At 44.0% G+C, this 14,179-nt stretch overlaps 1 protein-coding gene across 3 annotated transcripts in view; it reads left to right on the forward strand.

Annotated features, from left to right (window-relative positions):
• The first annotated feature begins 8,303 nt into the window (after nt 1-8,303).
• The window catches only part of RHBDD1 (rhomboid domain containing 1), a 132,027-nt gene continuing 126,151 nt past the window's right edge, over nt 8,304-14,179 (forward strand). For 2 of the 3 annotated variants that reach the window (XM_045031189.1, XM_045031190.1), the window contains exon 1: nt 8,338-8,396. The gene's annotated coding sequence lies outside the window, so the exon portion shown is untranslated. Of the gene's footprint in view, nt 8,397-14,179 lie in introns of all 3 variants that reach the window. The other variant, XM_045031185.1, reaches the window with a different exon arrangement.

Raw genomic sequence — 14,179 nt, forward strand, 5'->3', positions numbered from 1 at the left:
CATATATATATTTCAGACTGAAAGAGAATTATGGGCTGCATCACCATCTCCTGTAGTAAATGAGGAGTACTTCTCTATGGGAATCCCTTGAGGAGCTCTTCCCTGATTTTTTGAGAAAAGAGAAGGTCTGTCTGTCTCTCTCACTTCAGAGCCTGCTTCCATACCTGGAGTATTTCCAGGGAACTTTTCATAACAACGGTATAGAATCCTATTATGAAAAAAAATGATCATACAGGAAGTAACTTATTCTTTTAGGCAAATGCAAAGATGAATGGCATATTTCTTCTTTTGGGGAAAATATAATTTGGTAACCATGTCATGCTTGGCTCTTGCAGATCCAAAAGCTGCCTTTATCAAAGGCATCTTCTCTTTGAATTTTAGAGAGAGAATTAAAAATTAATTATATTACCTCAAATAACTTCAGTTTTGTTTACATAATTTTAGGGCTAAGGTTATGTTCTCTTTTATTATAACAACTTGTCTAGAGAAGTGGTTCTCAATGCAGAGGTCTTCCAGGATGTACATCAACACATCTAGATATTTGCCTAGTTTTACAACAGGCTACATAAAAGCATTAGCAAAGTCAGTACTAACTAAAATTTCATACAGACAAAATGAGAAAGTAAGCAATTTTGCAGTAATAATGTGATGTGACATTTGTATTTTTATATCTGATTTTGTAAGCAAGTAGTTTTTAAGTGAGGTGAAAATTGGGGTCATGCGTGCTGACTTTGTGGGTGCTCTGGGGCACAAGCACCCACAGGAAAAAAAATAGGGGGTGCTAAGCGCCCACCAGCCTCAGTGGTTACAGCACCAGGGCTGGCTGCTAATCAGCTGTTCAGTGAGCCCCTGGGACAGCCAGCGGCTGCCAGAAAGACTCGGGGAGGCAGAGAGGAGTGAGTGGGGGGCATATGGGAGGAGCCTTGCGGGAGGGGGTAGAGGGAAAAGGCAGAGTGAGGGCAGGGCCTCGAGGCAGAGTGGGGGGGGGTCAGCGCCTGTGGTTGGGGTACGCAAGATAAATCAGACTCCTGAAAGTAGTCTGGAAAGGTAGAGAACCATTGGTCTAGAGCAGTGCTTCTCAAAGTCGGGCCACCACTTGTTCAAAGAAAGCCCCTGTCGGTCCGGGCTGGTTTTTTACCTGCCGCGCCCGCAGGTTCAGCCGATCGGGGCTCCCACTGGCCCTGGTTCACTCCAGGCGAATGGGGGCTGTGGGAAGCGGCGTGGGCCGAGGGATGTGCTGGCTGCCCTTCCCGCAGCCCCCATTGGCCTGGAGCGGCGAACCGCAGCCAGTCGGAGCCGCAATCGGCCGAACCTGCGGACACGGCAGGTAATCAAACCGGCCTGGACCGCCAGGGGCTTTCCCTGAACAAGCAGCGGAATGGCTTTGAGAAGCACTGCTCTAGAGAGCAGTCACAGTGTATGCCATACCAGCTTGATTTCCTTCTTTGACAGGGTAACTGGTTTGGTAGATAGGGGGAATGCGGTGGATATAATACAGCTGGACTTCAGCAAGGCTTTTGACACAGTCCCACGTGACATTCTGATAAGTAAGCTGGAGAAATGCAGGCTCAGTGGAATTACTGTTACATGGATAGATAATTGGCTAAATAACTGCAAACAAAAAACTATTAATGGAATGATGTCAGATTGGAGGGAGATTTCAAGTGGGGTTCCACAGGGATCCGTTCTGGGCCCAGAATTGTTTAACATCTTTATTAATGATCTGGATGTAAGAATAGAGAGCATACTGATCAAATCTGCAGATGACACAAAGCCAGGGGGTGGCCAATATTTTGGAGGATAGGACTGCAATTCAAAGGGATCTTGATAGATTAAAGAACTGGACTATAGTGAACAAAATTAAATTCAACAAAGACAAATGTAAAGTGCTATACGAAGGAAAGAAAGAACAAATGCACAAATAAAAATGGGGGATAACTGGCCTGGCTGAGAAGGATATGAGAGCTGCAGGGAGTGGCACCTGTGGACGGGGCAGCGCGCAGAGCTGCCTGGCCATGCCTTGGAACTGGAGGGGAGCTGCTTGCGGTAAGTGCTGCCCAGAGCCTGAGCGCACCCCAATCCTCTGACACAGCCCTGATCCCCCTCCTGCCCTCTGAACCCCTCAATCCCAGCCCTTCTTGTACCCCAAACCCCTCATCCCCGGCCCCACCTTAGAGCCTGCACCCCCAGCCGGACCCCTCACACCTTTCCCCTGTACCTCAACACCCTGATCCCCTTCCCTACTAAGGCTACATCTACACTACAGATTTTTCATAAACTGAAAGTAAAAACAATTTTTAGCAAAAACTTTCCCCTGTTTTTGACTGAAAATTTTGGTTTTCTGCATTTTTTTAGTTTTTCAAAGATAAATCAACATTTCCACAGAACCACTATGCTGCCATTTTCTGATTAGCTCTGATTATTATGTGAGCACAAAATAATCCAATCATCTTCCTCAAAAGCAAGCATGATTTGAAGAGGCAGGTTGTGTCTGAAAAGATAAGAGAATGTAAATAGAATAAAATAACACTGGTGAAGTCTATGTTGACTGCTGCGTATTTTTTAAAATTTACTTCTTTGCGTGCCAAGGAAGAACCCAAATTTCACACCTTAATAGGAAGCTTAATCTTGCATTTGGACATGGCCCTTTGGCACAGGAATACCCATCTACAGTATCTAATATATGTCTCCATTACCATACTACCTCAACACCTCATAATCACTAATTTATCCTTCCAAAATCCCTGGGAGGTAGGAAAATACTAATATTCCTACTTTACAGATAAGGAATTGAGGAACAGAGAGATTAAGTGACTTGCTCAAGATTACACAATAAGTCTGTAGCAGAGCTAGGAACTGAACCCAGATCTCCTGAGTCCCAGTCCAAAACCTTAACCACCCTGTCTCCTTAAGTACAACCTGAATATTCAGTAATGGGATCTGGAATTGGACCCTCAGTCTGCAGCAAAACATTATATTGTTAGGAATGAGTGATTTGAGGTCCTTTTAAATGAAACTTGCATTTGAAGTATGATGGCAAGAAAGTAGATGATATTATAGAAATCTGTATCATTAAAAATCAGAAATTTTGTTAGAAATTTTCTCTCTTTCATCATTGCAGTTTCTGAGAATGGATAAGATTAGCATGAATTGAAGTAACAGAAATAAATGTGCGTCATCATGAATAAGAGGCTGCTAGGCAGCTCTCTAACTCCACATTGTACAGGCCATTATCCTCTGAACCCACTGAGGGTTACCAAAAGAAACTACACCATCTGTTTAAGAAACTCCCTGAAAAAGCACAGGAACAGATCTGTACAGACACATGCCTGGAACCCCGACCAGGGGTATTCTATTTGCTACCCAAGATCCTTAAACCTGGAAATCCTGGACGCCCCATCATTTCAGGCATTGGCACCCTAACAGCAGGATTGTCTGGCTATGTGGACTCTCTCCTCAGGCCCTATGCTACCAGCACTCCCAGCTATCTTCGATACACCACTGACTTCCTGAGGAAACTACAATCCATCGATGAACTTCCAGAAAACACCATCCTGGCCACTATGGATGTAGAAGCCCTCTACACCAACATTCCACACAAAGATGGATTACAAGCCATCAGGAACAGTATCCCTGATAATGTCACGGCAAACCTGGTGGCTGAACTTTGTGACTTTGTCCTCGCCCACTCTTTCACATTTGGGGACAATATATACCTTCAACTCAGCAGCACTGCTATGGGTACCCGCATGGCCCCACAGTATGCCAACATCTTTATGGCTGACTTAGAACAACGCTTCCTTAACTCTCATCCTCTAATGCCCCTACTCTACTTGCGCTACATTGATGACATCTTCATCATCTGGACCCATGGAAAAGAAGCCCTTGAGGAATTCCACCATGATTTCAACAATTTCCACCCCACCATCAACCTCAGCCTGGACCAATCCACACAAGCGGTCCATTTCCTGGATGCTACTATGCTAATAAGCAATGATCACATACACACCACCCTATACCGGAAACCTACTGACCACTATAGTTACCTACATGCCTCCAGCTTCCATCCAGGACACACCACATGATCCATTGTCTACAGCCAAGCTCTAAAATACAACCGCATTTGCTCCAATCCCTCAGACAGAGACAAACACCTACAAGATCTCTATCAAGCATTCTTAAAACTACAATACCCACCTGCTGAAGTGAAAAAACAGATTGACACAGCCAGAAGAGTACCCAGAAGTCACCTACTACAGGACAGGCCCAACAAAGAAAATAACGGAACGCCACTAGCCATCACCTTCAGCCCCCAACTAAAACATCTCCAGCACATCATCAAAGATCTACAACCTTAAAGATGATCCCTCACTCTCACAAATCTTGGGAGACAGACCAGCCCTCGCTTACAGACAGCCCCACAACCTGAAGCAAATACTCACCAGCAACCACACACCACACAACAAAAACGCTAACCCAGGAACCTATCCTTGCAACAAAGCCCGATGCCAACTCTGTCCACATATCTATTCAAGGGACACCATCATAGGACCTAATCATATTAGCCACACCATCAGGGGCTCGTTCACCTGCACATCTACCAGTGTGATATATGCTATCATGTGCCAGCAATGCCCCTCTGACATGTACATTGGCCAAACCGGACAGTCTCTACGCAAAAGATTAAATGGACACAATTCTGACATCAGGAGTCATAACATTCAAAAACCAATAGGAGAACACTTCAACCTCTCTGGTCACTCAGTAACAGACTTAAAGGTGGCAATTTTGCAACAGAAAAGCTTTGAAAACAGACTCCAACAAGAAACTGCTGAACTAGAATTAATTTGCAAACTAGCTACCATTAACTTGGGTTTGAATAGAGACTGGGAGTGGCTGGGTCATTACACAAATTGAATCTATTTCCCCATGTTAAGTATCATGACACTTTCTTGTCAACTGTCTGGAATGGGCCATCTTGAATATCACTACAATGTTTTTTCTCCTGCTGATAATAGCTCATCTTAATTAATTAGCCTCTTAGAGTTGGTATGACAACTTCCACCTTTTCATGTTCTCTGTATGTGTGTATATATATCTTCTTACTATATGTTCCAGTCTAGGCATCTGATGAAGTGAGCTGTTGCCCACAAAAGCTTATGCTCAAATAAATTTGTTAGTCGCTAAGTTGCCAAAAGTATTCCTGTTCTTTTTGCAAAATTCAAGAGTTTAAGATAATGTGCTTAAGTGAGGGCAGAGCTGAAGTTGCCCTGGTCTTTTGGCATTTTTTTGTTTTTGGAAGAGAAGAATATGCCAAATTTGCTTATTTTGGCAAGTTCAACTCCTTTTACTTGATCTCTGCCCCATTTCTAGGAATTCAGCCCTTTTTGTTCCTGCCAGTCTTCTGAGCCAGAGCATGTTTTTTGGAAAGGCAGAATACAATTTTCATATAACTTCTTTGACATACTTTTATAATTTGCCAAAATTTCCTTTGGTAGTCCAATGTAAGTGCCACATAAATTATGGCAAAATGGAGTTGTTTACATGCAATTTTGTCTGGGTTTTATAGTCACAAATTTGAACCATCAGATTAAAGGGGATGTCAAGATTTCTATGATAAACTATTACTTTAGGCATTTGTAAGTTCTAAAAAAATTGTTCTATGCTGAACAACAACGACTAAGCTTGCAGTCCAGATATTCATATCAATTTCATTGAAAGAACAGTTCATCCTTAAGGTCAGCTATTGATATTCTACTAATATGTTGGTCTAATTGCTTTTAGTGTTTGGAAAAAATTAAAGCAGCTGAATTATTAAACTTAGAAAATTGGTTAGTTCTGCACATATGCATTAAATATTTTTCATAAGGATTCTTATTACCCCTTTTTAACATGAATAGGTACAAGTAAGGTTGATATTTTAACTCTCACTTTTTGGGGTAAAAATGATGTAGGAGCCTTCCAACCAGAAAGGTGAGCCCCTCCTGTCCTTTCACAATTAGTTGGTTTTGTGAAGAAAGGATCATCACGGCAAAGCAGGTCTAAAACTGAACAGAAATTTGTAATTCATAAGGCTCAAAAGTCCCACCTCCACCCCCACAACAAAGCAGAGGTTTTAACAGAAAGATGAGCTTTCTCCTTGTTCTACTCTCATTTAGTGTCTCAAATTTGAATGAACTAATCTAGACAAAGAAAATATCTTAAAAAATAGAGATTTCTACAGTCAAAAGTTGGTTTATCTCAACAAATCCATTTGGGTGACTCAAGTAGTATTAATATATTTAAGCAAGCATTATGCATGAGAACAGGCAATCTGTTGTTTTGTTTTTTTTGGTGTGGTGAGGGAATTTTGTTGTTGTTGACCATGCTTATTTCCCCAGATTGGATTGAACTGTTTTGTAAGGTAGTATTTTCACATTCATTTTACAAAAAATGTACAGGAAAGAGATGCTAGTGCAGTCATCCTAAAATTTTAGATGTGAAGGGCTGATGACCTGTTTCTTGTTCTACCTATGGATTTTATTTTTCTTGAGTACTCCCCACAAGGGCTTTCGTAGGATATTTCAGTGGTCAATTAAATGCAACCAAATTAAAAGCAATCATGACTTTGTATTTGCCAGAAAAGATTCCAATGAGCTTTTACATACGAGTGAAGCTTTGAGCAAATGAATATTACTATATTTACACTTGTTTCTCTTAGCTTTTCTCTGTTGTACTTGCTTTGCTACTCTGTTGTACTGGAAATTAATGATATGTAGAGTGTATAAAAATCAGTAAAAATGACATATAAATCCTGTTCTGTAAGAAGGTGTAGTCATAGCAGAGACACATCTGTGGAAGCGTAACTGGCAAGAATCCCATAGCTAAGATTCTGGCCAATAGCAGGATGGACTGTGTACACCCCCGCCCAGGGACCTGGCACTCCCTAGTGGCCTCCACAGCTCCTTTCTTATAATAAAGTATATGAAACAAAATTGTATTGATAAAAGAAAAATTTTACATTCTTCAATTGCAGAATATATAACACCTTAGCTTCAGGCTCCCCCAAAAGAGAAAAAATAATCTCCATGCTATGCGGTATGAGGTAAACAAGAAGATGGAAGTTATAAAACAAGAACTTTTGCATGGAACTTGCAATGTCTGTACTTCTTGTGACCATACCAACAATTTTGCCAGGCATTTTGGGATGTGGTCTATAACTCATCTGGCTGGGCTTGTGCAACCTATATTGATTTCTTCCCAGAACATACATGAAGCCAAAAGCATTGCAGCAGCACCAATTCAGTCAGTTTTAACTTCATCTTGCAATACAGTGCCTCATATAGTGCAATTATCCAGAAGCCCCTGCTAGGAGCAATAGCGCTAGGCATCTTCAGTGGTTTCTTCACTCAGTTTAATTGTAGACATAGTTCTAGTGACTGCCCTGAAAATCTCCCCAGTGGGAATTGAGCTGACACTGGCTACTGGAAGGCAGCATCCTGAGGTTAAACTTGCCTTAACATGATGAGCCATGTTACTGCAACTGTGATCAGAATCAGTGGAAGAGCTTGGAGTATACATCTGTGATGTGGATGAGCAGGTATGATAGAAACAAACAACGTATGAGGGAGAAATGAATGACTCAGTCAGTGGAGCCTTGTAGTTTTTAGGCCATGTACACTAGAGCTAAAATGTATGTCACCTGAACTTGTCTTCAACACAAAACTCACCCTAAAGACATTTTTTCCTAATTTAACACGTGGTTCACTTCTATTCATGCTGGCCAGCGTAACAGGCTGGATGGGCTCTTCTGTTGACCCAACCTATTCGCAGGTAACTTCTGGAAACCGGCAAGGAGATGTCTCCTGGTGACTCGGGGTGGCAGGTGCAGCTCACCAGGTGCATGGGTATAAGTGGGTGGAAAGGAGCCCTCTGCTCACAGGGATCTAGGGCCCGAGGGTGAGTAGTGGCTTGGGCTGGAGTTTAGTTCACGACAAGTGATTAATAAAGCCAGCCGACGGGGTGGACCGTGGGAAGCAGCGCTGGATGCCACTTTCGCCCCCCAACACCACACCGCTTCACACGCCTCTCGCCTGGGGCTCCTTCTCCGTCCCCGCGGGGCGCAGCCAGCCCCTTCCCATCGCCTCAGGGCGGAGCTGCCCCTCTTGCAACCCCTCCCCCCCGCAGTGATCGCCCGCCCCAAAACCCGGGTAGAGCGGTCACAACTCCCCGGGTGGAGGAGGAAAGGTGGAGCTCATACGCCACCCGTACATGGCAGGAGGAAGGGAGGGGCCCGCATGCGCGTTCGGGATTGGGAGGGTCGGAGGGAGTCCCGCTGCCTCTGGTTGAGCCGCGTCAGGGTCACGTGCTGAGTCTGTTGGGCCGGGCCCGCTGTTGCGTTGCGTGCGGCGGAGAACGTGAGTGTGGGGCGAGGGGGTTCGGGGCGGTTCCCGGATGTGACCCTGCCCCTGTGGCATCCCGACTGCCTCCGGCCGCGCGCGCGGTCCCTTCCCCCCCCCCTCTCCGCCGGGACGCTGAGGGGAGGCCCGCTGCTTCCTGCTGCCAGTCTGCCTGGGGCAGCTCCCTCCCTCGGCGGCGTTGCCGGGCTACTGGCCGCCGCTGGCGGCGGTGGCCGGGCCTCGGGCCCGCCCATCTCTTGGCCCAGGCTACCCCCACCTCAGCCAGCCTGTACTGGCAGCAGGGCCGGTGTCTGTCGTGCTCGCCTGGCGCAAGCTGTGCCCAGAGGGGCCAGGCCAGGCTCTGCGCTCGGGGCTGTGGGCCGAGCAAGTTCGCCAGCACCGCACTGGTGTGCCCTGGGAACCGGGGGCTGCCTGCAGCCAGCCGAGCCTGCTCCCTCTGCCCTCGGGGGCCAGGCCTGAGGCTTTCCGTCCCGATTCTGTCAGCTGCCACAGTGCCCGGCAATAGCCGCACGCCTGTGCCTCTCCTCCCAGACGGAGATAACGTGCTGTTTTCCCCCACAGTTCTGATGAGCTCCGCGGGGGGGAGGGCTATGGGCAATCCCCACCTAAGGGAATATTTCCCCTCCAGTTCTAAGCACTTGAAAATAGGCTTCTAATAAAAGCTCTTCTGAAATCAGTAACCTGCTCCAAGTGTAATTATGGCAGCGTAGCACTGATGGTTTAATAAGTCTACGTTGATGGTTCTGGAATTACAGGTAGCCTAGTGTCCTGGCATTATGCAAAAAAAAATGTCACATGTGGACGTGTAGGCAGTTTGCATAGCAAAGATAAAACTTAATTTATATAGCACTTTACTGTTTCTAACCCATTCGTGATAAGTGTAAGAACGGCCATACTGGGTCAGACCACAGGTACATCTAACCCAGGGGTAGGCAACCTATGGCTTGCATGCCAAAGGCAGCACACAAGCTGATTTTTGGTGGCATTCACACTGCCTGGATCCTGGCCACCAGTCCGGGGGGGCTCTGCATTTTAATTTAATTTTAAATGAAGCTTCTTAAACATTTTAAAAACCTTATTTATTTTACATACAACAATAGTTTAGTATCAGAGGGGTAGCCGTGTTAGTCTGGATCTGTAAAAGCAGCAAAGAGTCCTGTGGCACCTTATAGACTAACAGACGTATTGGAGCATGAGCTTTCGTGGGTGAATACAACAAAGTAGGTATTCACCCACGAAAGCTCATGCTCCTATACGTCTGTTAGTCTATAAGGTGCCACAGGACTCTTTGCTGCTTCAACAATAGTTTAGTTATATAGTATAGACTTATAGAAAGAGACCTAAAAACATTTAAATGTATTACTGGCATGCAAAACCTTAAATTAGAATGACTAAATGAAGACTCGGTACACCACTTCTGAAAGGTTGCCGACCCCTGATCTAACCAATATCCTGTTTTCCACCAGTGGCCAATGCCAGGTGCCCCAGAAGGAATGAACAGAGCAGGAAATCATCAAGTGATCCATCCCCTGTCACCCATTTCCAGCTTCTGGCAAACAGGCTAGGGACGCCATCCCTCTCCATCCTGTCTAATAGCCATTGATAGATCTATGTCCCATGAACTTATCTAGTTCTTGTTTCTAACTTGTTCTAGTCTTGGCCTTCACATCATCATCTGGCAAGGAGTTCCACAGGTCATGCGTTGTGTGAAAAATACTTTCTTTTGTTTGTTTTAAATCTGCCTATTAATTTCATTTGGTGACCCCCTAGTTCTTGTGTTATGAGGAGTAAATAATGCTTCCTTATTTACTTTCTTCACACCAGTCATGATTATATTTTATTTATTTTATTTTATTTCTCCATTTTACCAATAGGGAAACTGAGGAAGAGAGATTGTAATTTGTAAAAGACTGTTTAGCAAGTCAGTGGCAGACATGAAATGACAGCAGGAGACTTTTATATGTGGACCTTCAAATACTAAATATTTTACCAAAATTTGATTCAGAAACTGGCCCTTGAGTTTTAGGTGGTTGTTGTGTGATGAGAGTCATCAGTTTGTGTGGCTACTAAATTGCTGTTCACAGTGGGTTCTTCCTGAGTGAAGTACAAGAATGCTTACAAATTATTTAAACATTTTAGCTGGAAGATTTTTTTTTTTTTACTACATTTTTGCACCACAAGTTACGACAGATGTCTCGTTCTTAACAGGTAATAAATATTTTTAACAGGCTGTCAAATAGCACTAAAGAAAAAAAAAGAAACAAGGAGTAGATAAAATGCCACATAACATTTCTTATTTCTTCTGTTTCATGCAAATAGCTGATTAATGTAGTTCACATGTTTTTTAAATGTTTTCAATATGTGAGTCACATTTACTGTCCCCAGCTGTAGATAAGTGCTGAGATACTTTTATACTGAAACAACTGTACACACACTAGGGTTACACTTCTTTAGCTGTCTTGGTATTAGTTGAAAAGTGGTACAATTTTTGTGTGAAGACAAGTCATAAGAGGTCTGACCAAAACTATATACAGCCCTAAAAGTGTGTCTGACTCCGGCCGGGCGGCACGGCTGCAGACATTCTGCTCTGAGTGGCATGGTAAGGGGGCGGGGACCAGGGGGTTGGATAAGAGGCGGGAGGTCCTGGGGGGCAGTCAGGGGACAGGGAGCAGGGGATGGTTGGATTAGGGGTGAGGGATGGATAAGCGTGGGAGACCCAGGGGGCCTGTGAGGGGGCGGGGGTGTGGATAGGTGTCAAGGGACAGGGAATGGGGGAGTTGGATAGGCGTGGGGTCCCAGGGGGCCTGTTGGGGGTTGGGAATGGGGGTGTTTGTGGATAGGCGTGGGATCCCAGGGGGCCTGTCAAGGGGCAGGGGTGTGGATAGGGGTCAGAGCAGTCAGGGAACTGGGAGCAGAGGGGTTGGATAGGGGGTGGGGTCCCGGGGGTGGTTGGGGGGGGGTCCCGGGAGGGGGTGGTTAGGGGACAAGGAGCAGGGGGGGTTGGATGGGTGGGGGCTCTGGGGAGGCAGTCAGGGGTTTGGAAATGGGAGAGGGTGGATAGCGGGCAGGGGCAGGCTGTTTGGGGAGGCACAGCCTTCCTTACCTGGTCCTCCATACAGTTTTGCAACCCCGATATGGCCCTTGGGCCAGAAAGATTGCCCACCCCTGCACTGCAGCAATGGAAGGGGTTCTGTCATGGTAGTAAATCCACCTTCACAAGGACAGTATCTAGGTTGACCCCCATATGTGTCCACAGAGAGCCAAAGAAAGAGTATCTAGAAGGCAAGTGATTCTGGCAGTCTGACCAAAAAGTGGTCAGAGAGGCGATATTACCATAAAGAGATGCAAGCTATTCACTTTTCTTGTTTTTCTGCGTAAGCCCCGGTGCAGGGCTGACAGCATGGCCTGTCACTGTAGGGCAATGGAGGCCTCAAGCTGTGAGTTCAATGTGGGGCTGTCAGCGTGGGGCAGCGATGGGGGGGCCCTCTAGCTCTGATCCCTGGGGTGGCAGGGCTCCAGCTGTGAGCCTTGGGGCCGGCTGTCAGGGCGGGACAGAGGGGTGGGGGCTCTAGCTGACAGCCAACAGGCGACGTAGATAATGCAGTGTCTACGCTGATACTGTGTCACCCTAACTACATTGACTTCAGAGCTATGCCTTTTGTGGAGGTGGCGTTATTACAGCTGCTGTAAAGTCTGCAGTGTAGACATAGCCTTATTTTTTCAAAGTGTATTCTGTTTGCTATTTTTAAATATTCATTAAGCTAGGACAATGAAACAAGACTTGTATGTTTCAAATACTTTGCAGAAGCAAGTTTAAAATAAACTACTGTGAAAATGTTCTAAAATATAATTACCAAATGTCCATTACATTTTATAAGATGTATTATTTATCATTGTTGTTCAATTTTTTTTAAATATATTAAACCTCAATTTTGGGCCTAAGCTATTTGAAAAGACTCTTTGTTATTTGTACTGTATTGTATTAATTTTATGTTGACATTCCTGCCTGTCTTGTTTCTTGTGAACAAGATAGCAGTGGCTGTATTATAAGTGTGTGTTTTTAGGAACATATTCCTTAAATATCTTTTCATAACAGCTTTTTCATATTAAATTAAAAACTTTGTTTGTTCAGTTAACAAAGCTGGGTATTGCTTTACAAATGAAAAATCATTAAATCCTTTAGAGAGCCATTTGATTAACCAGAAGTCACTCTGTGTAAATTAATTACAACTATAATGATGTCAGAGTGTTGTCTTTTGTTATTAACCACGAAATTGACTGCAAGTTACAATAAACTGTGAAATTTATTGGTAGTGGGTTGGCCTTCTGTTTACATTCAAATTAAGCATACACATTGAATATATAAAGGAAGTTCACACTATTTCAAATTTTTGACTTGCTTCTCATGCTGGTTCAGTTTTCTCTACTTGCATTCTCATTTCTAATTCACTAGTAGATGATTTTCCAGGTATTGAAGGTAATGCTAAAGGAAGTGGCCTAACTTATTACTTTGGCCTTTGTGAAAAATCCACATCCTTGACCTATGTAGCTATGCTGACCTAATCCCTGGTGTAGACACAGCTAGGTTGATGGAAGAATACTTCTGTTCACCTAGCTACTGTCATTCAGGAGGATGGTATCCCTACTGCGACAGGAAAACCCCCTTCCATTTGTGTAGATTGCATCTGTGTTACGAGGTTATACCACCATAGCTATGCCTGTATCGTTCCTGTAGAGTAGACAAACTCTTTGAAACACATGCTTGGTTTTATACTGCAGATTTAGCACCCTAGATGATTAGATCTTCCTGATAAATCAGGATAAACCATCCGGAGTAGTATTTGCCTCATTGGACCACCAGCCTTTTCTTTCATAGAATTTCTGCTTCCATTCTGCTTCAGTGTTAAGGTAGATACAACTCTAATACTTAATAAAGGTTGTTTGTTCATTGATTTTATTACAAATGGTTACTGCACGTGTTCTAACTAGGAATCCTCATTACAAATCAGTTTTGTTGGCTCTAGGCTGCTCTTACTGCAGTACCCTTAGGTTTTTGAGAGATTGATGACAGCTCTTCCAAGGTTCAAGTTCTCCCACCCCCATAATTACTGAAGCAGTTCCAAAGCCTCAAATATGGCTGCACTGAGACATACCCTGTCTACAACATCTAACCTGGGGAATGATAAGGGGAAAGGATGCTCCACCAATGTCTTATTTCTCTATTTACTTGCAGAATGTAGACCCACGGCAAGAGTTCAGTTTTTGCCTCCTTAAAAATATATTTCACTTAAGCAGAGCCCTAGTCCTTGTTGTTAGACATTTGTAACTCAGTCCTTTCTCCAGAAACTGGGGTTTTAATGTGGTGTGTCATCCACTCTGCTACTTTAGGGACAGTCAATCACATAGCAGTAACAGAATTAATTCTTAGTTGTTATCTATAAAAATATTTTAAGGAATGTTACTAACAGGCAATTTAATAATGGTAATCCATTAATCACAGTATAATATCCTATGGCTGTCAAACAACTTTTCTGAAGCAGAAGAGGTTCTATTCAAATTAAAAATAAATTCATAAATGCTTTTCACTGAATTAGTGCAAAACAAACAAACAAAAACAAATTCCTAGAATGTTTAGTTCATATATTTATCTTGAGTAGGTGACAAAAAAATGTAGACACGTGGCAGCCTAGGTTAAAGACAAACGTCCAATTCAAGTCTATTCTGAAAATTTGTACATTTTGGAGGCGGTGGCATGTTTTGGATATCGGAGAAAAACAGAA

This window comes from Mauremys mutica, chromosome 9, assembly GCF_020497125.1.
Source record: "Mauremys mutica isolate MM-2020 ecotype Southern chromosome 9, ASM2049712v1, whole genome shotgun sequence".
NCBI lineage: Eukaryota > Metazoa > Chordata > Testudines > Geoemydidae > Mauremys > Mauremys mutica.